This window comes from Canis lupus, chromosome 24, assembly GCF_048164855.1.
Source record: "Canis lupus baileyi chromosome 24, mCanLup2.hap1, whole genome shotgun sequence".
NCBI classification, from domain to species: domain Eukaryota; kingdom Metazoa; phylum Chordata; class Mammalia; order Carnivora; family Canidae; genus Canis; species Canis lupus.
The window spans coordinates 26363263-26390517 of record NC_132861.1 but is presented as its reverse complement, the minus strand read 5'-3'; the positions used below and the strand labels follow the sequence as shown (position 1 = coordinate 26390517).

General features: G+C 35.6%; 1 long non-coding RNA gene across 1 annotated transcript; it reads right to left on the bottom strand.

The window, feature by feature from the left end:
- On the bottom strand, nt 1-24134 carry LOC140616459 (uncharacterized). The gene is made up of 3 exons (XR_012016937.1): nt 23492-24134; nt 2443-2535; nt 1-355 (listed from the first exon to the last, which is right to left on the bottom strand). It is a non-coding gene; the product is annotated as an uncharacterized lncRNA (long non-coding RNA).
- Between the last annotated feature and the right edge of the window lie 3121 nt (nt 24135-27255).

The following is a 27255-nucleotide window of genomic DNA, read 5'->3' as shown; positions in this document are numbered from 1 at the left end:
TCTTACTAGTTTCAATACAATACATCTCGGCCTAGAAATTCTAAAAAGCCAGATTTAGAAATGTGAAAAGCAAAATATTTCAAAGTTATTTTTTTCTGAGCCACTACTATGCCTCGTTGGCAGAAACTTCTCTTCTTTGATCCTCTTTCTTAATTTTTTAAACAGGAAGAATCTTACCAAATTTATAACGTTCTTTGGAAAATTAAATGGAACATTTACTTAAAAAACATCTAGTCCAGTGCTTGGTTTATTGGAACTATTCAATAAGAGATCATTTTCTTTCTTTTCTTTCTCCTGGCCTGGTTTTCCGCCTTCCTGTAGGAAACACAAACACCCATGACACAGATCTTTTCCCCTAAGGAAAATTTGGTGAGAAAAAAAAATCAGAACATGAAAAGTTAAATGACAACAAAAGAGATTTATTTTATTTGACAAAAAATTTGCATTGTTCTGTTTACGTGCCAGGCAATGTTCTAAGCATTTAAAAAATTAGCTTATTTAATTCTTGTAATGACTCTATGAAAAAGGTACAGTTGTTATTATTTTATAGATGAGGCACCTGATGAATACCACCTGCGTGAGGTCATGCAAGAGATCAAGAGATGCTCCTCAGAAATTGTTATTGTAAAAAACATACAACAGAGCTTTAAAAAGCAAGCAAGTGTTAAGTGTGGTAGTGCATAAATACTAGTTGAAATTTGAATATGAATATCAAACCATAAAGAAGCTTGGCTTCTACAGAGAGGAGGAACTGAAGAGACCAGGAGGCATACTACCTATTTCTCTGTGTGTGTGCAACTGTGTGTCAAATTCTGCAATATGGGAAGTGCTCAGCACATGGTAAGTTGTCCATACAGAGTATTCAATATTGCCTCATTTTGTGTCCTGGTTTTCCAGGAGATGCTACTTGAGGAACTTGGAGAAGAGATATATGTGGAAGACTTTCCCCTTCCACTTGAATCTTTTTTATTTCTCTCCCCAGAATTTCCTCCAACTCTCCAAGGATCATTCTTTCATTGATTAGTAGATCTTTCAGTGGCTGAGTTAATTGCCTGTAATCACCCTGCTAGAAAGGTGCAGAGCCAGGATTTTGTACCCAAATACATATGATTAAAAGGCCGACCAAGCAAATCACTGTCCTCCATTATACTTGATGTCTTGCTCTGGGGGATCTTCCCCCGACTGCTTATGCTTTCGTACAATTGGAAGCAATAATACCATAGAAAGGTGCTGCACTTTCAACTGGAAGAACACTAGAGATACAATGTCTGTCTTCCTCGCTATGGAGAAGGACATAGAAACCAAGAGAGGTAAAATCTCACAAATACTAGAGGCTATTTCTCCTTTCCAGGTTCATTCTGCGTTGCTGTGAGCTTTGGCTCAATTTATATTAAAATAAATCATAAAGGGTTCCGATTGCATAATATAAACCTTATAGAATGTTTGTTACTTAAATTTTTGTATATTTTTAAGAGCCATAAAAGGCATTAAGTAACTTAAAATTCTGGTTTTCAATTTTTATAATTTGTCTGTAGGGAACAGACAGTGTCACTTTATGTCTTGCAGAATTCAGAATGATCCGATGGCTCAACAGATGGAACTGTCTTGATCTATCCTGATAGTATTGGGGCACCAGTTTGAACCATGTTTGAAGTAGACAGCATGATGATTACAATAATATGCATAATAAAAGTTCTATAATTAGGTAATCTCTTCATAAACCATCATATATTTGGCCTGTCAACTGTTTCCACTCATATGGAATGACAGATTTCCTTTCTGCCTTTTCTCTCTTTCTCAATTTAAACATTATCTAAATTGAAAGAATGTCTTCTGTGTCTGAAATCCACTTAAAGCCCCAGAAAACCTAGATGAGTGAGTTAACTCTATTCGATTTTGAATGCTTTAGTAAAATGTGTTTTCACCAGAAGAATTTTATAGGTAAAATGTGAAGTTGAAACTTTGTATTTCTGACTTCGATAGGTGATTTGTAGAAATGTCAAATGTAGTAATCATTCACTCCGGTCTGGGATGGATGAGTGGCATCATAAATATATATGGCCAAAGAACCCTTGTTTCTGATAGTTTGTAATTCTATTCTGTGGTTCTACAAGAGTTGCTTGGCTGGGACTTTACTGTCACAAATAACTCCTCTCTTCAGTAGAATATTAATTGTTCCAAAGACATGTGAGAATAAATGCAAACATACTTTTCAAATATTTTCCTTTGAGTATTCTTCATTATGTATTAGATTGTATTTCTTTGTTATAACAACTTTGCCTAGATTCAAGACTACAAGTGAAAAGATCAGAAATTTAAAGAAAGACCCTTGATTTTAATCCTAGCTCTAGTGATTATGAGTTGATCACTTAGTTTCCCTCTCTGGGACCCAGTATTCTTATTTTAAAAAAAGGGTGGGGGGTAGTTTTAAGCATGACTTACCTTACAGAACTGTGAGGATGGAGAAAGCAGTGTATGATTTGTCACAGGACTGCTCTGAGTTGGTCTTCCACACACACAAAAAAAACTTTCCACCTGAAAGGAGAGAAAAGTGAAATCATTTAAGCAAAATTAAGCCATGCAGACTTCAGCAGATACTTCACAGAGGAAGATATCCCAATGGACAATATTCATGTGAAGAGCTATATAGGCTCAATAGTCATCAGAAAATTTGTGTTTTACTGCTATATACCAGTTGGCTAAATGAAAAGGCAGCTTCAAGTGTTAGTGAAATTGTAGGACAAATGGAGCTCTCATCAGCTACCAGTGGGGATGTTATTTGGCACAACTACTTTGAAAATTGTTTTGCATTATCCACTAAAATTGAAGATGTGTGTCCCTTATGACCCAGAAATTCCACTTTTGGGAATACCTGAAGCAGAAATGGACAAAAATGTACACCAGAAGGCAAGGATGATTATATTTAGAACAACACTATTTGTACGAGTACAAAGCTGAAAATGACCCAAATGTCCAGTGGCAGTAGAAATACACCATGGTATAGCCACAAAATTGAATAGTATGTAACAATGAAAAAGATGAGGTCATCAATGTGCACCAATCCCAGAAAAGTAATGTTAAGCAGAAGAAGACAGACAAAATACTATATACCTCATGATTCCATTTATATAAGCTCCCCACACAGGCAATTTATGGTGTTTGAAGAGAGTATGGTAGTGAGTTGGAGGGGCCATTACAGGGTCTTTTAAGATTTAAGGTAATAATCTATTTCTTGATTTTGTCTGATAATTTAGGAATATTTATTTTGTAAGAATTCAGTGAGCTACCAACCTACTATTTCCCACTTTATGTAATACTTCCAGAAAAGAGTTTAATAATAATAACAACAATAATAATAATAAAACACCTATACATCACTAACTTAATCCACACAACCTTCAAATTCAGCTAGGCAGTTACTGGTGATGACTTAGGGCATGGTGGTCTATCCAATACAAACATTGATTTCAATCCCCCTTATTGTTTAGGTTTTTAATAAGATAGTATTTTTTTTTTTACACAGTACTTTTTCTATTACCTGTTTAACATGCAGCCCTTTTTTCTCTGGTGCTATTAAATATGATAAACTCTTTGAAGTAACTTTTTCAATGATAGAGTTGATAAACTATGATATGATAATCGACTCTATGATAACTCATTATCATAATCATTATCATAGAGTTGATATCTATGATAAACTCTTTGAAGTAATATTCCAAGGATTTCCCTTTCTTTCTTTCTTTCTTTCTTTCTTTTTTTCTTTCTTTCTTTCTTTCTTTCTTTCTTTCTTTCTTTCTTTCTTTCTTTCTTCTTTCTTTCTTTCTTTCTTTCTTTCTTTCTTTCTTTCTTTCTTTCTTTCTTTCTTCTTTCTTCCTTTCTTTCTTTCTCTTTCTTTCTTTCTTTCTTTCTTTCTTTCTTTCTTTCTTTCTTTCTTTCTTTCTTTCTTTCTTCTTCTTTTTTTTTTATAATTTCCTTTTGTAAGATTAGCCAGTCCTTATCAAAAGTAATCCAGTGACTCTTTTGTGGTAGATAGTACTGGCACCCAGGAAGAGTTTAGATGTTTTAGAAGCAAAACTTGCTGCACTCTGTGATTTACAGACTCCATTTTTGGAAAGCAGTTTGTTTTATTCTTTATATCATTCTATTATTTATATATGGCTTCAGAACAAGTGAAACATATAGTCTGGTTATTGTCAGGATGTGGAGGAAGCCAAAACAGTGTGGAAATGTAACTTTGTAAATTCTTTCATGTGACAGTTGTAAGCATGATTTTTCAGAGTGTGTATACAGTGTGCTTGGATATCCTGTCTCAGGGAAGAGGTGCTGTCACCTTCTAAAAGGAAGAAGAAATAAAATCAGCTCTGGAATTATGCCAAATTATGTTAGGGCCACCTCTTGGTAGTGCCAATTTATTCAGTTTACAATCTTAGTAATTCTTAAGACAAGATGTCAGGAAAGTTGACCTGGCGTTCTGAAAGGTAATTCTGCTTACAGAAAAATCCTGATTTTTTTTTCCTCTTTGATTATTGGTTTCATCTTTATGGCACAGGAGAAAATATAAGTTTTACTAGGTTGATTTGCCAGCATGGCAGTCAGTCAAACAGAATCAATTGCAAAATACTACAAGTTCAAAAATATCTTTGGAGATGGATATTCTTAATTGACTCACTACACTAGTTAAATTTAAATTATGATTCATCAAATTTGTGCTTGAGAACAGTTTATAGGTAGCTAATAGCACTTAATTTTAGTAACATTCTTTGTCATATTCTAAACTACTATCTTCCCAAGGACTTTTTTTTTTTTTTAATCAAAACACTCATTATACAAATCTAGAGATTTAAAATCGGCTAGGAAAATCAGCTGGCACATTACTTTAAACTTAACATCCTGTGCAAGTTAAAAAAAAAAAGAAAGACTCATTGCGAAAGCACAACATTTGAAAACAAAAATACCTCCAAACAGCCTGGGAGAAGTGCAGCACTCAGTTGTTCCCCTCTGCCAGATGGACCACAACAAGGCGCTAAATGTAAATATTCAGTTTCCTCATAAAATCATTTCATCTTCAGTGTTCCCCATAGATGCAATGCATTTCCATTTCTTTGTAAATTCTAAATAATGAGTGCAGGTAAACCTTTGAGGTTCAGCTTGGCTTGAACCAGGATCCACATGATTAAATGCTTATTCAAAACTCTTTCATCTGGAAGTCTTACAAGAAGGCTTGTTTTTGTTTTACTGCCTTTCTTAAAGTGTTTCAGTATTTCCAGTTTGACTTCCATCTCATACCAGAAGGTGAAAAGACATTGGAAATGATTGCTCTTTCAGTGAATTTCAAAAGAAGTTCTGGGTTTGATTTTGAGTAAACATTTGGCTTTGTTTTCAATGTTCTGACCTGAATGTCTCAGCCTTTTGAGGTCTCTTTATAATAGATATAATTTTATCATTCTGATCGTGACTACATTTGCAAAACAAATTGGAGAGTTGAGCCAATTATTCACAATAGTTCAAGCTGGAATGTCATTTTGTCTTAATTATATAGATATTTCACAACACTGAGCATTTGGGAAGGACCGTTCTTTTGAAAATTGCTCTATTTCTTTACTTTATTAGACATAATGTTACTGATCAAATTATTTAATATGGTTTTCATGGTATTTTCCCATATATGGACTAAAAATACAAAATATAAAAAGCTTGGAAAACCTTGAGTAATTAACCATTTTTCCCATGTAAATATAATCACCCTTCACAAATCATTTAAAATGTCCAAAGATTTTATCTTTAATTTTGAGAAGGTCAGCAAACTTTTGTTTCTTTATTTTAGGTGGAAATAATTTCATTTGTTTTACATAAAGTAAGAACAATCCAAGAAATCATCTATATGGTGCTTTGAATAAAATGATGTAGAATAGAGGCACCTGGGTGACCTTAGGTTAAGCTTCTGACTCTTGATTTTGGCTCAGGTCATTATCTCAGGATCCTGGGAGTGAGCCCCACATGGGGCTCCATGCTCAATGGGGAGTCTGCTTGAAGATTCTCTCATTCTCTCTGCCCCTCTCTCTGCTTCTAGTCTCCCCCACTCCTCTCTTAAATAAATAAATAAATAAATAAATAAACAAACAAACAAACAAATAAATAAATAAATAAATTTTTAAAAAATGATGTAGTATACTAAATGTCTCAGGTGGTCAAATGTATAGCAATATATGAGGGTGAAGTAGGTGATTTCCTACATGAAGTTCCAGAACATTCTCACCTATAAGAAATTTCAGGATTTATAGTTCATTTGGAATTATTAATTGTTAAAGAAACACTTCCTAACTCTTGGAATAGGAAACACATGAAAACATAGACTTTTATGCTTATTAAAATGTAAAATATTTAAACCAGATATTTCTGAAGCCACGTTAGCACTAGTGACATAAATCATGAATGGGACTATTCCATCTTTTCCCTGGGGGTTGTAAGCAACTTGCAGTAGTAAGACTCAAGGGGATACATTGTGATGGAAGGGCTCTCCTCTGAGAAGGCAGGCTTGGAACAGTGTGCTGTAGAATGGCAGGGGCAATATGGGGTGCTAACACCAGGAAAGTATAAACTAAAATAAAGAGGGGAGCAGGGATTAGAGAAAGTGGTGGGTGCCAGGTGTGCAATTTCTTAGCTGGCTCTGCCACAAAGAATGAAAACCCAGCCTTACCTTAAGAGGCTCAATCATCAAAAATAAAATGGCCCCAGTGATAATGCCACTCTTATATAGATAAAATAAGGCATCTTTTATATAATTCAATGTTGTTAAATATATATATAATATTTTATTATAAACATATGTTTTATTACCCTACCTGGATAATTTTTTCCAAGTTTTTATTTAAATTCCAGCTAGTTAACATACAGTGCAATATTAGTTTCAGGTGTAGGATTTAGTGATTCATCACTTACATACAACACCCAGTGTTCATTACAAAAGTGCCCTCCTTAATGCCCATTACCCATCTAGCCCATTCCCCTGCCCACTTCCCCTCCAGTAACCCTCAGTTTGTTGCTACCTGGATAATTTTTGAGTGGAATATAACTTCAGCAATACCTTTAACCAATACTGTCCTTTAAAATACATAAAATAGGGACTCTAGGTGACTCAGTGGTTGAGCGTCTGCCTTTGGCTCAAGTCATGATCTCAGGGTCCTGGGATCAAGTCCTGCGTGGGGCTCCCCATAGGGAGCCTGCTTCTCCCTTTGCCTATGTCTCTGCCTCTCTCTCTGTGTCTCTCATGAATAATAAATAAATAAATAAATAAATAAATAATTTAAAAAATAATAATATGTAAAATACAATTCATTTCATGTTTAATTTCCTCAAAGCAGTTCTAACATGCTCTTATTTTCAAGGGATTTTTTTTCCCCTTCTGGTAATTTCATTGGTTTTCTTTTTAAAACTTTTTTTGTTGAGCAGCCCGGGTGGCTCGGCGGTTTGGCGCCACCTTCGGCCCAGGGCCGGATCCTGGGGACTCGGAATTGGGTCCCTCTGCCTGTCTCTCTCTCTCTCTCTCTCTCTCTGTCTCTTATGAATAAATCAATAAAATCTTTGAAAAAAAAAACTTTTTGCTTTATCAATTATTTTCCTGCCCTTGCATATGTGAAGTTTTTGAGTGTCAGGGGCTCTAAGTTATCCCTTGTTAATATCTCAGTTATCCATAATTTCCCCCATTCAATATTCAGGACTCTGATATTTCAATATTTCAGGGCAAAGGTGTTCGACTTTGTGCAACTTTGGCAATGAGAATATACAAAATGACCAAACTTTCTAAAAATGAAAATTATGAGATGCTCGTAAAAGATTATTGCAAGGACAAACACCTTAAGAGAAATGGTTTAAGAATTTGAAGATAATAAATGTTTACATCACATAACATGTAAAGTAAAATTCTTACTTAAGACTTGAGAAGTTTTAAGAAGTCCAGTCATAAAATGCTTGGATGTGTTTCCTCAGTGTTGAAACCTAGATATGTCACTCTGATGGAAAAAATTCCACTGGTGATATGAATTCTTGAGCTTAAGGATAAACTGTTAGCTATCAAACCTCTAGAGATGATGAACCAGTTAGGAGTTCAGACTAAATAAATACTTTGATGATGGTTTGTGGAATGCAGCAATCAAAGCATTTCCACTGCTTCACTTGGGAGTTGGGTGTCCTCTCAGGAATTCTGAAGACAGCTGCTCACAACCATCATATAAATCAACCTAAAAAGTAAATTCCTCCCCTCTCCTAATTATGGCTGTTAATAAGTATCTGTTATTTTGGAATCATAATCCTTTCTGTTCCAGAAAGCAAGGAGAACTGTATTTGGAATCCTTTTGTGGTGTTATGTCAATTGGTGATGTTGGAATGATAATTTCACCCTGTAATTAATCATGATATTTACTTTGTAGTTTTATGCTATATCCTCACAAATCTGAGTGCTTTTTATGGTAGGTGGTAATAATTAATAATAGCTTAATATTTATTAATATAATAAATTATTAATAATTTATTTATTAATTATTTATTAATTAATATTAATATTTATTGAGTTATATTCCACTCAAAAATTATCCAGGTAGCAACAAACTGAGGGTTACTGGAGGGGAAGTGGGCAGGGGAATGGGCTAGATGGGTAATGGGCATTAAGGAGGGCTATTAATGTTATTAATAGCTTAATAAATATTTATTTATTAAATAAAATATATTTAATATATTACTGTATACCAAGTACTATGCTGAGCACTTTAAATATGTTCCCTCATTCAGCTCTCAAAGTAATCTTACAGGAACTATGACATATCAGAGAATTTAAGTAACATCTCAATGGTACACTGTTAGACAGTGGCAGAGGATTTGAACTTATGCAGTGCATGAGGCTCTAGCACTATAAATTATACTGCTCCATAACTGTTCCATTTTTGGCCACTTGAGGACCCAAGAATTCAGTAAGACAGACTAGGAATTTGGTCAGAAGGGCTGCAAGGCTTGGGGAGAATGAAGGGAAATAATGCAGAAGAGAAAACGAGAAGTAACTTTCACATCTTCTGAACTATAACGAGACTACTGTTCACCCATTACTGAACTGTCCTAGAACAGTCTTGACGCAGGAGTCCTTTTGGACTTTCCCTAAACCACTTATAAAACGTCAGCACTCAAAATATGGACAGAGACACAAGTTTCCTTCCTACTTGGAAGGTGTAAAGGTAGCATAGCTATGATTAAAGGTTTCCATTCCTGGATCTCTCCATGCTTCGGACATGTGGTTGAGAAGAGGTTAGGGGTCCATATTGTATCACTCCTTCAGGGAGGCCCAGTGACACTAACTTTACTGGCAATTGGCACTTTTTCTAATGTAAACAGAAGAAAAAAAGGTGCTCATCCATCTGAGGTCTTGAGTGTCTTCTATTCTGTGGGTCTTCACTCTTTCAGTTTCCATTTATAAAATTCCTCTCAAGGGTGGAAAGCAGCAGAAATTAAATGGACCTCTATGATAAATACTCAAAGCCTCCCCTAGTGCCTGCATAATATATATTATCAATCATAATTAAAAATTGATGTTTTGTTAACTTAAGATTCTATACGGTCATAAAGCAACATCTTCTGGTATATGTGTTAAAGAAAATTCTAACCCACATTTCTTCTTTCTACATTGCTAGCAAAAAAAAATGTAAAAGATTTCAAAATATGTTGCTAGCAAGAGATGCTAGAATTGTAAGACCAAAAGAAATATTCATTGCTTCTCATCTAATACTGTAGCAAAGTAATTTAATAAAAATCTCTGTTGTTCCATTCAGTAATCAGCACAATGGAGGTAATGACTCAGAATGGATTATCAATAAGCATAAACTACTCTAAAATCAATAGAAATATTGTATACCATGAATATTCTCCAGTTATATAATCATTCATGTTGCTAATGACATTGTTTTGAACCAAATTTAAGTAAGAACTCTGTATTAGTTGACTATAATTCAATGTAGCAGAAATTGCATCTACTTAATTTATATTGTACCTACTTAATACATAATTTTGAAGTAATGATCGCTGATTGATTTTAGATATCGTAGCTTAATGTTCTTTTGCATAAAACTAGAGAGATCAACTGGGGCTGAAATTTAGGGCCTTGGTTCGTTATCTTTTTAAAATATCTTTTCTTTAATTGGGCAATAAAATGTCTTTGTAGTTATCCTTGACTTATCAGGACCACCAAGGGATAAGAAGGATTAGGGTTGCTAATGTCACAGGATCAAAACAAAGGTAAAAGATGTAGGGCACGTGGATCTGCATTTTAGAGAAGAAAAAAAGAAGAGGCACAACTGTATATGCCAGATAGTTAATACCAAACAATCAGTACATACCACACAAAATGATGTAGCAAGTTGAGACTTCAGATTTTGCAGCCTAAAATGTTTGAGTAATTTATGTTAAAAAGTTTTGTTTCAGTCTATTTTGTTTGGTTGTAGAAGTTATCTGGATAATTGATAAAGCTATTAGCTCAGCTTTCATGGGAAGACCCAATCCATAAACTAAGACAGAAATGCTAATTTGGGACACTGAATTGGAAATAAAAGTTCCAAGTTAAAAAATATTAAAGCACAGGCAACATTAAGAAGTTTATACTTTGGCAGAGGGACCTGGCTGTAATCTGGTTTAAAACAAATAGATTGTGTACAGCTGTCCTTATATCCCTGGCAAAATGATGATTTAATGTTGATTAAGAGAGAAATCCTTTGAAGTGAGTGAGGCAGCAGCCCCCAGTATGTCTTTAGTGATCATTATCAGTCTTTCCTAAAGGATGCCTTGGTGCCAAAAGCTCTTTTCTCCAAACTGGTTAAGGTGGATTCAGGAGGGAAGGCTTTGTACGTCTGAAAAGGCCTTCTCATTCACAGGCCTCTGGTGTCTTATTCCTTTAGGATCGTGAATGTCTGAGAATAAGCAGACGCAGCCCTTTTCACAAGAAGGGCAAGGTCCGCAACTCCACGGCATCGTGGCATTATTTATTCATCATGAGAACAGCGAGTGAACATGTACCCTGCAGAAAAATCAAATCAGTGTTCGTTTGCTGAGCAGCTGCATTTGGTAGAGAAGCATTTGGATCTAACTTTGGTATCCGAAACAATTATGGACATTATTAAATTGGAGATGCAAATGAGTAACCATATTTTCTTCTAAGTTTGTTGTTTTTCGCTTGCAGTGCTTAAATTAAAACCAGCCCAAAATCTGTAAAAGCTGACTCCTAAAAGCTTCGATTCCTAAAAGTCATCTGTCGGTAGTTTCAATAAAAATAGCTACTTATCTGTTAACCTCAAAGAACCAACTCTTTAGTTCTTGTGGTTACAGGTTAAATGGATTTAGTGTCAAAGTCCTCATGTTCTTGATACCTCCTACTAAAGATTTTCTCACAAGTGGAGATTCTGATAGCTAAAGCATACAAGCTTTTACGTGTTAATAAAGTAAGTGTATGTATCATATGAATATCTGAGGATAATTAAAAGGCTCTGTAATTTTCATATATATTACATGATTTATGAAATAGATCAAGATTACAATATATTCTGAAAAAGTTTAATAAATTACCTAGTTTTTAATCCCAGTTCCTAAATTTATAAGCTCTGGGACCTCGGACAGACTTTACCTCCGTCTCCTCACTATCAAATAGGGGTAAAAATAGTAATTACCTCTTAAAGTTGTCAAGAGGATTAAATAAATTTGTATATGGAGGAGTGCTTAGCATAATGTGGAGTGTTTGGTAGTTGCTCGTGTGTGTGTGCAGGCGTGTGCATATAAATCAAATACACTTTTATCAAAAGGTAAATTGGTCTATTATAATCTTTCTCATTATCTGTCATCTACCTATATATACCTGCCTTTCCCTCCGTGTTTCAGTTTAGGACAATTTGTTTTGAGGAAACATCACATTGTAGTGCACGATGTTGATCAATTTGCATTTATGTAACATGCTGTTGTGCATTTTGAGGGACATAGTTGTAGCTTTTAAACTGTAAACCAGTGTGTGTCCCTGATAGGGTAAATCCAAAAATCAAAGCAAGAGGATTTTATTTTTCCTTCAGTATTTTATCCATAGCTTCTTACCATTTGATGTTCAGTGCAATGCATGAAAAAATCAAGAGGAAATTATTGAATGATGGTGAAGTCGTAGCAAAATCAGATGACAAAGCACACAGCCGGTAAGCAGCACCAAGCTCTGTCTTCTTCCCATGGCCATCCATCGACACAGCTGACTTCACCACGTTCCAGTAATAAACCCTCACTAAATTCCTTGAAGTGATTGGGTCCTTGAGTTCAAACTCTGATCTGGTGCATAAATCTCTCTTGTAGTTTTTAAGCATTTTCAACGACTTTGCTTTTCCCATGGTTTATTTCTTATCCCCAACAACTAATCATTCTATTTTTCCCCCAATTTGGAGCCTTTTAGGTCTCATCTCTGAATTGCCATGGCTATATTTTACTTTCACTTTGAGATTAAGCTTGAAGCCATCAATATGTAAAATTCCCATTAAAATACTCAAGAAAGTGTGTATTCTGGAGCTATCAGATGTGCTTAAATTGTGGAATGAAAAACATTTACTTATGTACAAAGGGAAACATTTTAGAATTGTACACAACTTATGATCTTAGATCATCTTCAGCCTCTTTGTGGACAAGTAAAAAAAGGCTGCCGCTTACACATGTGTGCCAGTGTTGGTAAATGCCTGTGATGTTCCAGCTCTGTTCATCTATTAAAATTACTGCCTGTAATGTTAATGTTTTGTATGATTCTTGGATTTCTCAGTGATTTCTCTTAGTGACAGGCAACACTTTGTGTTTTTATATGTGCCCCAAAATTTGATTTTATTTTCTTAAATTTAAATTTTAGAAACTAATATAAAATGGAAGCTATTTTATCATTATGAAACCCTCCTTATGGTTTTGTAGGATCTGAAGAAAACTCAAGTCGTTATTTTAAAAATCCACACATGCTATCTGGAATTAAAGCTTATTACCTCAATAAATACATTTTATTTAAGAAAAATATACCAGAAGATGATTTAGATCTTTTAAAAACACTAGATATAAAGGATAAAATGATTCTTTAATTGTTCAGTGTTTTTTAAAAAAAGTTGAGCAATACAAACTCCACATCTGCTTCAACTGCAGACATATAAAACCAGTGTGACAAAAAAGGATCATTAAACAATCTGATTTTCTTGTTGGGAGGGTTTAATGCTGTTGGGTATAGTATTAAAATGTAGAATTTGATAGCATGTCTTAAACTTTTAATGATGTGTCCATGAATATAAAACATGCTTCTCCTAGTAACTTTATGACTTCTCCTCTGCATAATTAGTGGTATCTGTTTTATGAGCTTACTGTTGTTTCCTTGATCCCATGAAAATGTGAAACCACTGTAATGATTTACACCATTCCAGAGCTTTAAAGATATGAGCTGTTTTTTAAACTAAATAACAAAAAAGATTCCAAAAGCATAATACTGGAGTTAAAGTCATACCAGAATCTTTGAATGCTAAAAGACAAGTAAACACACATAAGATTTGAAAATAAAAACATTTTTACATTTTCCTTATTAGCTTCAGTTTTTAATAAATACTAAAAAAGAATATATCCATCTTTTATTGTATATATAAAACCCCCCTCCTATTTTATTTATTTATTTTTTTCTCAGTCACAGATGAAACACTTGGGGAGCATCTCAATGAAATGCTTTAAAAATAATTATTTAGATCATTTGCAATCTTAAGAGTTACTAATTGAGGTAATAGAGATACACTTTTAACTAAGCATTAAAGACTCACACCCACAAAATCTCATGCTAGTTATACTACTCATTCTTTTTAAATTATCATTAATACATGCACAAAAGGGTGTCTCTTTATCTCTGATTTTTAGATTTAACCTGGTTATTTTACTTTTCATATAATATAGTGCATATTACTTAACCAAATAAAGCTTCATCATGTTGACTCAGGAGCAGAAATAACTTTGACTTTTTTTGTTTTTGTTTTTTTTACTATATGGTATTATTAATGTATTATTAATGTATTATCCCCAAAGATCCTTAATAATTTTATGTTTGTTTTCTTAGTTTTATTCCTGCTAGGAAAATTCCATTAGTAAGTAAATAAGTAAATGATACACTACATATTCATGTAAGAATTTTATCCACAGGAGAACAATAAAAAATAATTGGCATAATTTACACATATCTTTGGAGTACTGTTTTTCCTGTTGTTGAAATAGAGCTGCGTCTGTATGTCTCAGGGGCAAAAAGCAACACGTTTTTCTCACAGTAAAACAATTGGTGTGGTTCGTCTTCTTTAATTGGGTTGACTTTTTCAAAATAAATGGATCAATTATTTAATGCCTCATGTAACCTATTTATTAATAAAAAAAATTGTAGCTCTTGTAAGTAGTTATCTTTAGAGATCATTTGGTTAGTAAGATGACATCCACAGGAGGCTTCAAGTAGTAGGTTTTCAGTATATCCACCAACTAAATATAGCATTCTAACTCTTAATTTTAAAGTTGAGACATTTCAACCACAAGGAATCATATAATTAGAGGATATGCACTACTTCCTTTCACATTTTAATAAATAACTTGTTTTAGAGTTATCTTGAAAACATTGATTGTGAAGTAATTGCAATAATAAGGAGTGGAATAGTCCTTGCTTTCAACAATACAAATGTTTTAGCAAAAAATAGTTGTAAAGCAAATATTAGAAATGAGAATCCATTTTCCATTTTGCTTGCATTAAGGATATTGGGAAAAGAGTTTCCAACAGATTGAGTTAAAACCTTAGTGATATAGAAGTCTTTGAGATGGAAGTATGGCTCATACATTCTAGCTGTCATGTTCTTGGAAATATTTTTAAAAGCTTTGGATAATTTCTTTGTTTTGTTTTTTTTTGTTTTTTTTTGCACTATACCAACAAAAGTCAATAGTCCAGTGCCTAAGACTGTAGGGTTCTGCTGTTAAACTAACAACTCATTTCCCACCCATCATTTCTTTGAAATCTTGCTATAATAACACATTTACTAATAGCCCATCTAAAAATTACCCTTTGAAATTTAAAGATATTACTGCCCTACATTCATTTAAAAGAAACATACTTCAAATTTAATGACATTAAAATCAAGCAGACTGTTCACGTTCACTATAATACTTCTTCAGTCATCTAGTTCCTGACCCTGGGTCCTGAAGTAGCAGTCTTCATGATTTGAGAAATAATAATAATAATAAAAGAAAATTCTAATGACTATGACTCGGCTATCAAATGCACTGCAAATAAAGTTTGGGTGTAGTTGAAATGAGCAGAATTCTATAATAAAGAAATTATAGAATAATAAAAATATACAGATTACCTACATTCTGGCTTCAAACTGCAAACTTAAATGATAGAAATGACCCACTTTTAGCATCTTACAAGGTTTTTACTCCAGCCAATCTTTTCATGTTAAGTTACCATAATCTATACATTTAATATTGTCAAAATGGACTTAGGACATATATTTTGAGCTAATTTCTGTTCCCATTTGCTATATACCCCTCTCAGTTTTGAATACCAATTACCTTTCTTACAAAGTTCATATGAATTAAAAATGTACTTTTCCATTAAATACATAATTTCTAATTTTTTTAATCAAGGAATCATTTTTGGAGGACCTCTTCTATTCAGTTTTCTAGGTAATAAAAAGGATGTGGCAAATGATACAAAGTAACTCTCTTGTCAATACAGATATAAGGTCAAAACACTTAGTTTGACCGTCCTACTCCCAAGCAACAGCCTAATGAACAGTGCATTTGAATCTCCCAGCAGTAGGTAAGAGAATTGGGATGATGTCTTACTTATCCTCTATGGTAGTATCCGGTATGTAGTACACATTCAATACATACCTGTCTCATATGTGTGAATTAATGTGTGAATGACTTGACTGGTTCATCGTTGTATCTCCTAAAGAGAATTTAATGCACATAATGGCTTATGCTAAATAATCAATATACTCCACATGTCAGACCCACAAGACTATTTGCAATTCTGGAACCCCATGCTCTTCCACCTCTGTCCTTTATTTTCCCTACTTGTAAGAAAGCATTTTCCCATGCAATGTGGACCCCTAAACACCATCCGACTCATTCCTTCCAGAGCCATCTCAAAGTTCAAATTTTTCTTGAAGACATATTTCATTTGAAGAAAAATTAGAAAATTAAACATTAATTAAGAAAATTCTTCCCAAGCTAAGAATCACATAAAAGCAAGACAATTGATTCCAGTGGCTGTTTGAGGTGGTGTCCCATGACATCACTGGCCTATCAGATGATGTCTTGAGTTGGTCCATCTATGCAGATACATTCTCCTCTCCACTTCTACCAGCTGTGCCCATATTGGAGACCTCTCCCATATCCCTCAACATTCATGATGGATGCTATATACTGAATGTTGGTGTCTTTTAAAAATTAGTATGTTGAAACCTAACCCCCAACGCAATGGTATTTGAAAGTGATTAGGTCAAGGGGGTGAAGCCCCCATGAGTGGCATTAGTGCCCTTTTGAAAGAGACTCCAGACAGCTCTCAAACCCTTCCATCACATGAGAACACAGTGAAAAGATGATCATCTAAGAGGTAGGAAGCAAACACCACCAAACACTGAATTGGTTGGGCTTTGATCTTGGACTTCCCAGTCTACAGATCTGTAGGAAATAAATTTATATTGTTTATAATCCTCCCAGTCTACGGTATTCTATTATATCAGCCCAAATAGACTAAAACAATGAAAACCAGAGGTAGATGGCAGACTCCTAAGAGACCTAATATTTGATCAATGGAAATAGTATACATCAGAAAAGAAGTCATGATAGCTGAGAATAGCTCACACTCACCTGGACTTGCCACCCAGTGAACCCAAGAAGCCCTACATTGGAGCCACCATTAGATTCCTATCTTTTCTGCATATATTCTCACTGATTTGCTCTTCTCTCCCTATAATTGTGTGACCTATCTGACATGAAAGTTTCCTGATTGCTGCTTCAGAACATTTGATTAGTGCCTGCTGGGGGACCATGGCACACTATATGGACTATGAGATTTGAGTTACAAAGGGTAATTAGAAAGGTAATTCATTCACTGAGGCAAGAGATAATGCAAATCTGCCATGAAAATGGACAGATTTGAGAGCATCTATGTGTAGGAAGTGGTATTTACCTGACATGGTACATTTTAGACCCATTATACTGGTGAATTAACCAACACTTCAGAAAGCCAATATTTCTTTTATAAAAGTTTTGTTTTGAAATATTTCAAAACAAAGAAGACAAAAGGAGGATAGTGTAGTAAGTCACACAGAATATACTTTTCCTAGATCCAACAATTATCAAGATATTGCTACATTTGTTTATTTTTTTACTACAGTGTTTTTTAAATTTCAAACATTATCTCATTTTGCCCTTACATACTAAAACATATGCACATAAGCACAATCACACCAAATAAAATTAACAGTAACACATACATCACCTAATATGTTATCCATAATCAAATTTCCCTGTGTAAAAAATGACAAAATACAATTCATATGAGGATGTCAACATAAATGCTCAATTGTTTTCTTTCAACAGTGAAGGGTTGGTGTCCTAGTTACTTCCAAAGGTACCCACAACAAATTTATTTCTCAAAATATCTATTCAATGTGTATTAATTGATTTCATTTACTTTTTTTGTTGTTCAAATTGTCCCAACTTTGGCCAATGAAAATAATATTTCTTAATTCATGCTTATTGTAGGATTATTTCCATTTAGTCCAGATAGATTTCATGAATATAAAATACATGGTCTTTCATGCAACTATCATAAAACTTGGTTAAAGAGGAAACAATAACTTGTGAAATGCATGATCCACAGTATTGTGTAATCATCATTTGAGCTTCAAAACTTTGTTAAAATTTTGACCTAAAATTAAATAACTTGAGCCTATAAAATAACCAATTTAGAATACTCTTGGATATTGCTACATTTGACAATTCTAAGCTTTGTTAAATAAATTTCCTACAGTTTTTGATGTTCAGTTCATTTTTCCCAACGGTCAGTTTCCATGTCTACGTCAACGTTAGAGAGTCTTTCATGTCTCCTTTTTCCAAATTTGATAGTCTAGATAGCCTTTTTAAATCATCATTGTTTGATAAATAGATGAATAGAACAACATGAAGCGAAATTAAGCTCAAATGCCTGGCATCCCACAACTTGAAAGGTATAATTCACTGGTTTCAATTCATCTTCTATCAAGCAAATGCAGGAGGCCTTCACTTTCTAGTGGTAACAGGAAGTTCAGACATCCAGTCAAATCCCATCCTAGTTTCCAAACCTTTTCTATTCTGTTGAGAGTTCAATCTTACCTCAGATTCTTGATGGCGGTGGAAGTCATTGTGACTGAATTATGTTTAAAGTATGAAAGATTGGTAGTTCCCAACTGGCAACATTGCTGGAGATCTGTTGCTTCCTGTATGAACTAATCTTTAGGGTCTGAAGATTTGGCCTTATTGTTTATTTGTTTATTTTTTTAAAGATTTTATTTATTTATTTAAGAAAAGAGAGAGATAGTGAGAGAGAGCAGGAGTGGGGAGGAGAGGGAGAAACAGACTCCCTGATGAGCAGGGAACCCAATGTGGCCTCAATCCCAGGATATTGAGATCATGACCCGAGCCAAAGGCAGAAGCTTAACCCACTGAGCCACCCAGGCGCCCCTTGACCTTAATGTTCTTAATGTGATGTTTCATTGAAAGGATCCCAGCCACTATGAGGCTTGGGCCTTTTGGAATAAAGCTTTTCAATTTCTTTTGGCTCATAGGCAGAGATTTTGATGGGACAATCCAGTGATGCTGGGTACTGAGATCTCTCTCTCTGTCTTGGTACAAAGCAGCCTAGGAACACTTAGTAGTTGAGAATCTCCAGGAGGGGAGACATGAGGCTTCTCAGAGTTCAGAGGCAGCTGAGTCAGCCTAGTAGAACATGTAGCCTGCAAAGAACAGAGGGAAGGCTGCCAACAGGGGGAAATTTCTCTGAAAGTTGGGTGTGGAGCTATAGGGGTTGTTGGTGTAAATTGATTGTTCCAGTGTCTTCTCATCTGCCTGCTCCCCCTGGAACTCCAAAAGCCCCTTCCTAGTGGCTCTTCCAACAACATTATTTCCTCAATAGCAAATTCAGGTATAAGAGCAGTACTTTGGCATGAATCCAAAGTGTCACAACTACTGATCAGTTTAAATTCACAACCATATTCCAGGTCACAAACTAGCCTCAAGTGTGCCATGAATCCACAAGTTGGGATAGTATTATCAGTCGTCTGCCCTTTCTCTTTCTTAGTACACTCTACAACCCCTCCCGCTCCCCACGAGTGAAGTAGCTCTGAACATAACCTAGTGTTGGTGTTCATTCATTCATTCATTCATTCATTCTTATTCATTTTTCCAGCACATATTTACTGATGATCCTCTATATGTCTAAAACTTCATTAGGTGCTGAGCATACATTTTTGAAGAATACAATAGAGTATGATAAAATCAGTGGTTTTAGGGGAAGAACTGGGTACAAGGGAATGCATGAAGACAACAATTATCCTGCACTTTAGAGAGGATTCTCAAAAGGCTTCTGAGCAGCAATAGTAGTTAAGTTTATTTATTTAATTTATTTATTTATTTATTTATTTATTTATTTATTTATTTATTATTTATTTATTATTTATTTATTTATTTATTGTACTTAAGTTTAAAGAGGAAGTGAAGTTCTTAAGGTAAAAAGTGGTGCTGGCAAGGACATGCTGTCCCCACTAAAGGTGAGAAGGAGTACAGATCCAGAAGTGAGAGGAAGCATGGAGTTTTCCCAAAACTAGACCCAGAGGATGAGAAGGAGCCCAGAGTGAGAAGGAGCATGCAGTCTTCCAAAACTAGACACCCCAGGTTTAGAGTTTAAGGAGGGAGTGTCTAGGAATGAGATCAGAAAGATATATAAAACCAAAATCACAGAGAGTCTTAAAGCCACATTGTAGAATTTGGTCTATATCCTGAGAACAAATGTAAAACATGGAAAAACTTTTTCAAGTGTTTATTTAAATTCCAGTTAGTTAACACACAATACAATATTAAATGTACAATATAGTGATTCAACAATTCCATATAACACCAGGGCTCATCACAATAAGTGCCCTCCCTAATCCTATTTTGCCCATTCCCTCCCCCACCCTCTGGTGACCATCAGTGTGTTCTTTGTAGTTAAGAATCTGTTTCTTGATTTCTCTCTTTCTTTTTCCCTTTGCTTGTTTGTTTCATACATTCCACATATGAGTGAAATCATATGGTATTTGTCTTTCTCTGACTGACTTATTTCGCTTAGCATTACAGTCTCTAGCTCCATCCATGCCATTGCAAATGGCAAGATGTTAAACATGGACATGTTTAAAGTTAGTAAAGATTGGATTTTGTCTCTAAAAAAGTGCTCTCAGGACAGTGTGGAGAAGAGATTGAAAGACTGACAACTTATAAGAAGAATATGTACGGTGCTAAGCTGTCATGTGAGTGAAAGGAAATGGGGAAGGTGAAGTAGGAAAGTGGCAGAGGGGATCGTGCCTAGTAGAATCCAGAATTTATGAGTAGTGTGATGTTTAGGCAGGATGGGAAGAGCAAAAAGAAGAGTTAAAAATGATACCACATCCCCGGCCTGATCAACTTTGTGAATGGTAGTGCCCTTTATTTATTTGTTTAAAATTTTCTTTTTAGCAGGGGAGAGAGGAGGAGAGAAGAATGAGAATCTTAGGTAGGCTCTATGCCCAGTGCAGGGCCCCACACAGGCTCAATTCCATAACCCCGAGAGCATGACACTTGACTGACAGCCACCCAGGCGCCTCAGGATGGCAGTGCCATTTAAATGTTGGAGGAAGAGCTTTTAAACATTTAAAAACTGGCTTGGAAGATGAAACTCTGTTTTAGAGATTTAATTGTTAGGTGTCTATTGTCTATCAGGGACAATGACAGAGAGAGTATGTGTTCTGGGTAGGGAACATAGATTTCGAATTTATTACCATCTTAAGATGGTGTATAAGGCATTAAGCATCAATGGAATCACATAAGAAGAGTATGTAAAGGAGGGAAAAGAGAGCAGAGGACCGGAAAACTACGGAACCTAATACGGGAAAGATGATTACAGAAGGAGAAGCAGGAAATGGAGCTGAGGAGGGGCCAGAAAAAGAAAAGGAGAAAAAAAAAATCAGATCTGTGAGGTGTTCAACACAATTAGGAGAAGTTGAAGATGTTTGTCAAGCTTTTGACATGGAAGATTGCACGTTAGTTCCTTCAACCAGAGGGCAGACCGAGGTGGGGAAGAAGAGGATATTGGACTGGGCTGGGGAAAATGAGTGCTTTGTTTTTGACCAATTGAATTTGAAGTTTATGAGGCATTTAGTGACCCACTGAATATTTGGATCCACAGGAAAAAAGAATCTCCATCCTTAAGTGAAAAATATGACAAAATATAATCTTGACTTCAAAATATTTTGGGACCTTATCATACCTTTCTTTATATTATCTACAATACTTCAGCTTTCTTTTAGCTTTCATAAGTTATCTTGATTAAAACTACAGCCACTTTTCCATACACAAACAAGAAAAAAAGAGACCCTGGTGAAGTTTGAGAAGTGCTATCTAGTGTGGGAGTTGAAGTCAGGAATATGGATCTGATAGATCTGAGTTTGAGCATTTGTTCTATCACTGACTTGCAGTGTGACTTTGAGCAAGTCAATCTTTTTGATCTTCTATTTTTTCATCCGAAAAACTGGGCTAGTAATATCCTATATGGGAGAGTGTTGGTAAGAATGAAATTAGCTGATACCTGAAAATAATCTGGTATTGTAATTTGCACCTAATCAAAGCTCAGTAAATAGTGACTATTATAATTATTGAAAATCACCAGGCACAGGGTGCCAGGTGGCTCAATCGGTTAAGCATCTGCCTTCAACTCAGGTCATGATCTCAGGGTCTTGGAATAAAGCTCTGCTTCTCCCTCTCCCAGTCCCCTGTTCATACTCACTCTTGCTATTTCTCTCTCTCTCTCAAATAAATAATAAAATCTTTAAAAATTTTAAAAAATCAACAGGCATAAAAATTTAATTCTTTACCCCTTCTTTAATTATTTCCATATTTCAATATGACCTCTACTTTTTCTCTTGCTTGAACTCCTTTGAGCTCTAGCATCATTTCACACACAATCAACTCAAGATTTTCTCACATGTAGAATTTGGAGGAGAATGACTATTTGTGGGGTACAATGGGAAGGATGAAATAGGAGAAAACAGCAAACAGCATTGTCTTTGAAGTGTGGGCCATCCAGTAGAGGAGTCAGAAAGTGCTCTTACTCTTGAACAACTAAGATCTCACAAAGCGGTGCATCCATAAGTGAAAATGAGTATCAGACAAACAAGCCCCTAGTTAGATAGTCCTAGTACCACCTCCCTTTGATATAAACTTGTCTATGCCTTAGTGAGCACAGTGATTACTGTTTCTTCATTCATGTCTAGAAACCCAAGAACTCTGTGACCATGGCCACTCCATTACTTTTTCCAATATTTGGAAGGATGTTAGTATACATCAATCCCAGAAAGATGATTTCACTGGAAAATCATCTTAATGTTAGCCTTTTATGAAGATGTGTGAAATCTGGAGGATGCCTCCCAGCATTTCTTCACCATGTATGGTTTAGTTCAGACAGGGTTAGCCTCAAATCAAATTCTACGGGCACATATCCCCTATCTTTTTTACCCATCTGCCCTCATCCATCCCCTGCTCTGAGATCCTGGCTTCTGTTTAGTAGCATGCCAAGATCAAAGCCTCTGCCACTTTTATTCTTGGCTCTATTTATGGAAATTGATAGATCTTTGTAGAAAAAAAAACTTAGGTTGTTCTTTGAGATTTTTCCAGAGTAAACTATCTGTACAACAAACATCATCAACAATAAAACCACATTTTTCTCAGGCTAAATTTTACCATGTCCAACACATTATGCTCAACGATCTTCTTACAATGGGAGAGGAGAGGAAGAAACCAAGTATTTGGAGAAAAATTAAAATTTTGGCCTACCCCGTAATATTCTGAAAACGGAGGTAACGAAGTCCTCTGATTCTTGCCTCTGACCTCACTGAAGAGACTTCCCAGTTATTCCCAGTTATTAGAAATGTTTGTCAGTAGAGATTTTTACTAACTGCACTCTGAAAAGAGCCCCAAAGCAAGCAAGCAATATTTTCCAAGAGTTCCAAATGGAATAGAACACTACTTTATTTATGAAACTCTGCTATTGGGAATACACATCCCCCTTAGCAATGAAAACAGGGAGTAAATTGGTATCATCTGGTCCCAGTGTTAATAACACAGTTTAAATTAACAGAATCTATTCAATTCAATAAAAGTTTGTTTAAAATACCTGTTAGGGATGCCTGGGTGGCTCAGTGGTTGAGTGTCTGCCTTCAGTTCAGAGAGTGATCCCAGGTTCCTGGGATCGAGTCCCGCATTAGGATCCCTGTGAGGAGCCTGCTTCTCTCTCTGCCTATGTCGCTGCCTCTCTTTCTGTATCTCTCATAAATAAATAAATAAAATATTTTTAAAAAATCTTTTAAAAAATCCTGTTACCTGCCAGTCATAGTATAGGTCTTCAGTTTAACAAAGACAAAATTGCTGCCTCCTCTAATTTTAAAAATCTAGTGAGATATGCAGACAAGTAAACAGATACCATAAGAGGCTGAAGGCTTGGATAGAGGTATAAAGCGCCGGGGGAAGAACTGAAGAGCTTTGATGCATTTGTGTGTTTGTCTGTGGAGGAAGCTGGGGGCTTGAAAGATGTTGGGGTAAGTTAAGAAAGGGAGTTGAGTAAATAAATAAACAAATCCAGTGATAAGCATGTTTGAGAAGATTATTTCTATCTTACGAGTTTGCCTCAGGGTAATGTCAACAATATTAACCATAAATCTACTTGCCAATCCCTCTGTGTGCTTATAGGGCTGATGTATATCCTGTCCCTTCTCTATTCCTGTGTTGTTCCTTTTGTTTTCTATCCTCCAGTTTAGAGAAGAAATACTGATTGCCCTCCCTGCATAATTTCGTCTGTGACACTCTGTGTTGTCAATAGTGACGACACAATAAGGCTAGAGTATAACCCAAGGTCTGGCTTTTTAGATCATATAAGCATGTGCGGGCACCAACTACTCATGTCCTTTAGAGAGTTCTTTACAATTACTGCTATCAGGGGGGACTGGGGTGAGGGGCAAGGCTCTGGTGTAAGAACAGCCAGATTCTCAAATGAAAAGACTTTCTGCAGATGACTCTGACACTTTTTTGAAAGATTTTATTTTTTTATTCATGAGAGACACACAGAGAGAGGCAGAGACATAGGCAGAGGGAGAAGTAGGCTCCCTGTGGGGAGCCCAGTGTGGGACTCAATCCCAGGACCCCAGGATCATGCACTGAACCAAAGGCAGACATTCAAACACTGAGCCACCCAGGCATCCTGACTCCAACATTTTTTAAGCAGTTACTTTGGAGAAATGTTCATATTTGGAAGAGTTAAAATACAGTATTTTAAGAAATTTTTCTTTTTTTTGGAAATTAAAAAAAAACTTAGCATTCTTGTTTCTTGGTTCCAAGAACAGACTGTTTATTAGGAGATTAAATATTCCAAAGAACTCAGATTAAGTGCTGGCTTTTAATGCTTTTCTGAATTCTGATTAACAGGGTCACCCTTGGAATACGTTATCAGTGAGAGTAGGGGGAAGGGGAGATCACACTTATAATGTCTGAACAATATTGCTGCAAGATCCCAAACTCTACTTCATTTCCTCTTTGAGGAATAGCTTATCTGATTTCCAAGGGAAAGGGGGAGTATGTGAACATTTATGTAAGTTAGAAAAATATATTACAAATATGTACCACTGATAGTCACAAACGTAATCAAGGGGCTATTTGCAGTAGGTATCCAGTAATGAGAAGCAGCAATAAAGAAGGGCTTGAGATGAAGAGCAGAGTCTGTAAAATGTGACTGGAATTGGGTTGAGGGTGTGGAAACCATGTCATGTAATTAAGTATTTGGTCAATAAAGATGGTGGCTTGACTTTGTCACAAGAATCTGCATTAGATAAGAGTACTCTTATTATATGGCCTATTGCTTACTTTGAAACATGGAATTTAAGAGCATGATAACAGTTTAGCTTCAACTATCCTGCCCTTTTGTGGAAGAAATGATCTCCAGGATGGTTAAGTGACTTGGTTAGAAAGAGAAATGGGAAGTATCCTAACTCTGACTATAGGACTTTTTAAACTTCACCAATTTTTTTAATGCCATTGGTAGATGAAAAATTAAAACACAGGCATGATATTTTTTTCACTACTGTGTAATTTGTAGAAAGCAAGTTTCCACTGTATTAATGAATTCATTTGCTTTTTCTGATGAAAAGGCAAAGTTGCTCTGTGCCATCAAAACGAATTGGCTTATTTTCTACCACTAGGTGGCATGATATGTTTTTTTTTTTTTTCCCTGACACTCCTTTGGTAAAGAATCCATCCCTTTTCCTACAGGCACGCGTGTACACACACACACACACACACACACACACACACACACACACACACTATCCATTCTTGGAGGACTTCTGTCATTTTTACTGCTATGAAATTTGACTTGGAGAATCTATCAAATACTTAACATCAAAATCAAACCTATTACTTTCCACTTTTTTCATTACACGGTTTTGTTTCTTGGACACATGTTTGTTTTGTCTACTCTGTAGGGGAGGACAAATTAAATTTGGTTTCAGTTCCTGTTCATGCTCAGTTGAAAAAAATGGTGGACAAAATCTCTTCTCTTTTTTTGTCTTTTGAGGGGAAGAAGAGAAACAAAGTTCTAGTTGATTCTCAAGTGGCTATGTGTTCGTTTAATGTCTCTTAGGAGCTAATTATTTAATAGGGAAATATCTATTAACAACGTTTTGGCTAATTACCCAGCTTATGATATTCTTATTTCCCATCCCAGAAACATTGCCAAGTTGAGGTCAGAGTCCTGAGGCTCGGATATCTGTGTAAGTGGGAGGAATTGGCGATTCTGAGATGGTTGGAGAGGCCCTGGAAACACTGAGGATTGAACAGGAAGAAGGGATTGCATTGAAATTTCAACTACTTCACAGGTCAGCCTTGCCATCTCCTGGATTTTCTGAGTCATCAGAAGCTTCTCTGTGTGAGGTAGAAAGAAACAACTACAAGAACAGGACTTACAGAATATATCCTTTGCAAGTTTATCTTTCCACCCGTGCATGACTTTATAGATTTTTTCTTACTTCATCTCTTTTTTATTCCCCACTCCTCTTCTGCCTTAATCTTTGACTCCATTTTCTAAGTGTCATAGCTTTCCAGTTTTTAGCACAATGTTTTATTATTTTAAATGGAACTGCTTTATAGATACAAGCAAACAAGCATTTTTAATGGAAAGTCCAGACATGTAAAAGTTTGTTTTCAATCCCATCAAGACAAGAAAATCATGGGGGCGGGTGGGGGAAGTTTTTACAAAACACTAATGGCAGAATTCAGTCCTGATTAATTACGTCTTAATTTCTAGGGCTGGAGGTGGGACATTGGTATCCTTTTAAAGCTCTCCAGAACATCTTGATAGACACTGAGGGTTGAAACTCTGAAATGCCTGGATACATCACATAGCTTTCCCTTAGACCAACATCTTGGTCTTGAACAGCTTCCTAGTCACTCCTGCTCAAAGTTCCATCATCTTTACTTTTCTCTCTGTTGTAGCTGTGCATAATTAGTCCCAAAACTCTGCAACTTTCATTCCACTAATGTCTTTTTTTAAAAGATTTTATTTATTTATTTGAGAGAGTGCATGAGCAAAGAAGAGGGGCGGAAGGAGAGGGAGAAGCAGACTTCCTGCTGAGGCTCCATCCCAGAAGCCTGCCTGGAATCATGACCTGAACCGAAGGCATACAGACATTCAACTGACTGAGCCACCAAAGTCCCCTTCTCTCACTAATGTCTTATACCTTTCCATCTTGTCTCATCAGCAACACCATTATTCCAATGCAAAACTTCCCACCCTCTCTCTTTCCAACGTTGATGTGTTTAGCTTCTTTTGCTGATGTTTGGTTTTATACGTTTTATAACACTCTCAAATGGCAAAATAACAAGAGGAAAAAA